General features: G+C 36.5%; 1 pseudogene across 1 annotated transcript; it reads right to left on the reverse strand.

Moving 5' to 3' along the window:
- Positions 1-842: 842 nt before the first annotated feature.
- LOC149209043 (L-gulonolactone oxidase 3-like) lies at positions 843-4,441 on the reverse strand (annotated as a pseudogene). Its single transcript, XR_016252176.1, has 2 exons — positions 3,503-4,441; positions 843-1,803 (listed from the first exon to the last, which is right to left on the reverse strand). The product of XR_016252176.1 is annotated as an L-gulonolactone oxidase 3-like (transcript).
- Between the last annotated feature and the right edge of the window lie 1,274 nt (positions 4,442-5,715).

The following is a 5,715-nucleotide window of genomic DNA, read 5'->3' on the forward strand; positions in this document are numbered from 1 at the left end:
TTTATAACATAATTTAAAATAAAATTATAATTAATTTTATAATTTATAATAATAATAATTTAAAATACAATTATAATTTACCTTTTTAATACTTAATCACTTTTTATAATTAAATTAACATTATAAAATACCTATTTTAAAATAAACATATCTATTTAAACATACCTATTCATATAATTAATTAATGTTATAATTTATAACTATAATAATTTAAAATAAATTTTAATTTAACTTTTATTTTTAAAATAATATATTTTAATATTTATTATAAATAAATATCTTTAAATATTTAACATCAATTTAAATTATAGCTACATTAATTATTTAACTACCCAATTATATCACCAAATTTCAAAATAATTATAAAAAATATATTTACAACCCAATCTTGAAATGTCGTAAAGATAATCTCAATTAAAATCCGTTTTTTAATTGAATTTTATTGAAAATAAATTATCCATATGATTTTGGTTATAGCAGCCACATTATACAAGTGAAATTGAAATACTAATGAAAGAAAAACCATTTCCCAAATCTCATTCACATGGGAAGCAATGTTTCCGAAATTTTATTAACATAGTATACAATGTATAAATCAATCCTCCAACTCATATCATATCATATCAGATAGGGTTAAAACTCAATCCTTACGGACATGTATGTATCTGTCAAAGCTACATAGTATCTCACCAAAGATATCTGTGATCTGAACTACAATGATTCAACGACTAACCTAACCTCATCGTCAACGAAAACCTAGTTTAATATCATGCTATAAAGAAAAACTATGTAAACCCTCAATACAATCTCAATACCAGGTACGGTATACAAAAAACCTAGTTTAATATCATGCTATAAAGAAAAACTATGTAAACCCTCAATACAATCTCAATACCAGGTACGGTATACAAAAACCGTAACCAATTCTGTGACATTCGCTCTGGAAAACCATTTTTTTCTTCATTGTTGCCTGCAAACGCGAGCACTTGTCCAAATTTTCCCTGGTCTGCAAAAGAATCCATGCTGTGGAGAACAATGGCGATCTACTTTACAGACACACAATCCATCGAAGGCACATCTGTCTCGCCATCTCTGAACTCTGGCCCATTTCCATGTGCCCAACACAGCATCCGACCACTCGCTTGAGAAGAACCCAAATGGATCAAGTCTCTGCTTTACCTCCAAGAATTTCTCCAGGCTCACAGCTCTTTGAGTAGTTCCATCGAATGTAAACACTCGATTCTTTGCCCAGTGTGGCCTTCCACCATATTTTTGCAGAAGCAGCTGCTCAATCTCTTCCATCACATCTTCATTCCACCTGGGGGCATTCGGTTGACGAGAGCGATAGTAGAAGAATTCTATATCGACAGTGTCCTCATTAAAGCCCAAGTAGGCCTCCGATTTCTTAATAAAACGCATCAGAAATCCTCCGTAGTAATCTATCCCACAAAATGCCTTAGGGTTTAGGTCACGGAGGAGCTTGATGTCTTCAATAGCTCTGGCGATACTGGAAAGAGGAATGGCGATGGAAGTGTGGAAGAAAAAGCTCCCAGATGATATCATTTGCCTCCAAATGATTTGCATTAGTCGAGCATACGTTTGCCTTGTGATTCTGGTTAGTCTCGCGGTCAGACTGGCATTCAGAGGAGGACTGCATGTAGTTGTTATATCCCACGACGGGGTATCCCGTGAACTTGATCCCATCGTTCAGGAATCCACCTCCTGCCTGCATTGTCTGGCTCAGTCCGGTATTGGCTATCTGACAGAGCTTGTTCACATTCTTGGTTGCTTGTATCTGTTCCTCTGCAGAGCAACAAGCAACTATGTCAATTTGTATAGTGGATCCTAAGGTTCGTTAATAATAAAAAGAGTCATAGAGAACAGAATCCATGTAGAGTGATCCAGAGGTCCAGTTATAGTTAAAATAGACAACAGGAGAACACAACCTAAAGAGAATTGCAAACAGAAATAAAACAATTTTACCTCAACGATGGGTGGTCAAAATTACTTAATCAATGGCAAATGGGGGTGATATTGAGCTGAAAATAAATTTGACTGTAAATTCTGGAAATTTTTTGAAATGAAGTTAAGTTAATTATTTGATTGGGCTCTTACATTCCCAAATATTTCTAGAATTGACAATTAAGATAGTGATTGCTTTGCTAAATGTTTATTATATATTTATATTTAGTGTATATATTCAATAATGCATAGTGCAATTTAAGTATTTTGTTTAAAATTTGAATATTTTCCAGAGCAAAAATTTGAAAGTTGAAATTTATTTTTAAATTTTGATTAAAATTACTAATCTGAAAACGATAAAATAACTAAATAAAATTATTCAAATTTTTAATTATATAATATTTATATGATTTCAGACAGCAATATTTTTATACCATATTTTAGAAAAAAAATTGAAAAGTTAATCCACCTAACCCCTGCATTACCGCTGATATTTTTATATTTTCAAAACATCTAAATTAATGATCAACTTTAGTGTTTTTTCATCCATAATGAGAATGCTTTTTAAACTAATAAAGTAATGATTAATTTTATTGTTTTCATCCTAGTTGTTGGATAAGAATAATGAATGAATTAGAATGCTTTTTCAATCGATAAGATAAAAGGATATCTGTTCGATGAGAATAATAAATGACAATGAGAATGCCTTTTGAACTAATAAAGTAACGATTAATTTTATTGTTTTTCATCCTAGTTGTCGGATGGGAATAATGAATGAATGAGAATGCTTTTTCAATCGACAAGACAAAAGGATATCTGTTGGATGAGAATAATGAATGACAGTGCTAATCATGAATGATGCCTAATAATTGCTATAAAACCACGGAGTTGTCTATAATGCGACTTTTTGAGATTCCGGTGACGGAATCCGGCGGAAGAAATTGACATGAAATCATGATTTGTTGCAGTTAAAATGGTTTTTTAACTGCATATTCGGATTCAGCACCCTGAAAAACCCCTGGGACGGTTTCATTGTGCAGAAATTAGCTATCAAACTTGGATTCCAATAAATTACTGCCGGATTTTCACCGGAAAAAATCGCCGGAAAGGCTTTCAAAAAGTCGCGTTAAAGACTACTCCTAAAACCACTATATTTCAAATGGAATTTACGAGAGCGCTAAAATTAAATGGGTCAGATTGACCAATATTTCATTCCTTTACTTCCTGCATTTCGAGGTGATATACTGACTATAAGAAGAGATGGAATGGGCTTGATTTGAACCTGCAATGAAATGAACCTCTAGAATGACCATAGATTGTAACATAAACCCACAAAAAGAATTAGCAAAAGAAGTAGGAATTTTTGAACAATGATTCAAATCCGATCTCTACTCGATGCTTCTCTTGAATTTAATATGAAGTTCATCAAATAAGTTTCCCAACTAACAATTAGGATCTATCAGGGCAAAACAAGTTTCCCACCGAACAACAACTAAGTTAAAAGAAGGGTGAAAAATAACCTGTATCCAAGTGGGATTACCTATTTGTCTGCTCTGGACGATAGTCTGCACTGTCTGCGGTCGGAAGAGAATCTGTAGGTTTTTTCCCTCTCCCGGAACTGAAACAGGAACCCGGTCATCTATCCTGTAAACAACACGTTGCAGAGAAGGATACCACGTTATGTCTCCAAACTCGTGCCCTCGGGAAAAAGGCACGACCGCGTCTTGAAGATCTAAATCGTCTCTCAACTTGAGAACAACCGACCGTTTGAACATCTTCTCAACTGCAAATGTGATCCGAGAAATGGCTCCCAGCACCCCGAGAGAGATCCTTGCAGCATTAAGATCCTCGTCATTCTGCGTCAGTCTAATTACCTTCGCGTATCCCTCGAAAGGCGTAGCGGGAACCACCAAACTCATTGCCACCACGTATTCAAAGACGCCGCTGCCTTTTCCCCAGAGCCCGCTACCGTGAGCCGCCTTGCTCACGACGCCGGCCATGGAAACTGCGTCCCAGTAAGTAGTATGCGGCAGGGTCAGCCCTTCCGCAGCCAAACGTTTAATTAGGTCTTTCAATTGAACCCCGGCATCGACTGTAACGGTCATGGAGCTCTTGTTCACGCTGATTCTTGAATTGTAGTCCCGAGTGCTGATTAGAACTCCGGCATTGCCACCCGGGCAGGGAAACCGGTTAAAAGTATGAGACCCGACGCTCATAACTTTTATCTTTCGCCCTTCTCTCACAGCGTCCGCGACGGCCTCGATAAGCTCCTTCTCGCTTCTGGGATACACAACTCTCTCGGCCTTGCAGACCTTCTGATCCTGCCATGATCCTCTGAAATTCGTTATGTCACAGCTTCTGAAGCCGCATGTGACCGTTGGAGCCGAACAAGCAGCAGCCCCAGAGACCTGTCTGGCAATAAAAACAAGTACCCAGCACCCTAAAATCGCGATCCTCATTATTGAATTCTTGCAGCAAACAATTGTAAGCCGGGATACTTTGAATATCCGATTAGAGCCAGCACAATCATGCAAATAAGTCTAACAAAGATTGCGAAATTTCACGCTGGAGAGCAAACAGCTCCATTGCCATTAATAATGATTCGAGAATTCCGGTTGTAAATTGCGTAATCTTCGCGTGTAATGATAGTAGTTTTGGGGCGAGTCCTATTTCCAATCCTATAACATATTTATGACACTCTGACATGCGCCCGAAATAACTTTTTATAACATCGCGTCCGGATAATTATAGAAAAAAAGAAAAAGCTGCGCGTTATAAACGGCTATCTCCCCAACATGTCAGGCGTCATAAATATGTTATGGGGTTGGAAATAGCTCTTGCCGTAGTTTTGGTGCCCTGTTAACTTTACGAAATGGGATGGTCGGGTTCGGTGAAGAAAAAGTACGGGGAGTTCGACTTTTTCAGAGTTTTATCAAATGGTGTGCCAGCGACGCCTGGTTTTATTGTGGTTCCCATGTTAAATTGAATGATGGAGGTTGGTGATCCCGTTATGGCGTCCACAGCAGAAACACGATTGAAGTGGGGGGCACAGCAGAAACACGATTGAAGTGGGGGGCAGAGGCACGGGGTTCATGTAGTGTGGCATTCACTCTTTAGCGTGATTTTTTGGAAGTGGGGCAGAGGCGTTCATGCGGTGTGACATTCATTTTTTTTTTTGGGAATGTTTGGGATGTTTTTATTATGTTTAAATTAGGGATTCGGTATTGAATATGGATGGGATTCAAAATTTAATTTTCTTTAATGTGATTTTTTAAAAGTTTTTTTTTTGGATTTTTCAGGTTTAATTTTCTAGAATCTGATGGGAATTAATTGGAATCAGAAGTTTGATGGGTAATTTTGCACAATAAAAGTGTCCTAGGGTTTTTTCATGCGCTGAATTGTCCTAGGGGGTTTTCAGGGGCTGAATCTATATATGCAATGAAAAAACTAGTTTAAATAGCACAAATCAAGATTTCACATCAAAAACTCCAGCACCAAAAACTCCAAAAGTTCTTACTAAATAAAGACAACTCCATCCAAAACTCGCCTTGATGATTATATTTTTGTCGGGTAGTTTAAATAAAACCTATAAAATAGTCTACAAAATTTGGGTAAGAACTTCATCCAAAACTCTCCTTGATGATTATATTTTTGTTGGGTAGTTTAAGTAAAACCTATAAAATAGTCTACAAAATTTGGGTAAGATTATGAAAAATTCAGGCAGAAAGTTTTTTAAATCTTGGTTATAGCTGT

This window comes from Pinus tabuliformis, chromosome 1_2, assembly GCF_031772625.1.
Source record: "Pinus tabuliformis cultivar Carrire ecotype Pingquan chromosome 1_2, CPIR1, whole genome shotgun sequence".
Taxonomy (NCBI): Eukaryota; Viridiplantae; Streptophyta; class Pinopsida; order Pinales; family Pinaceae; genus Pinus; species Pinus tabuliformis.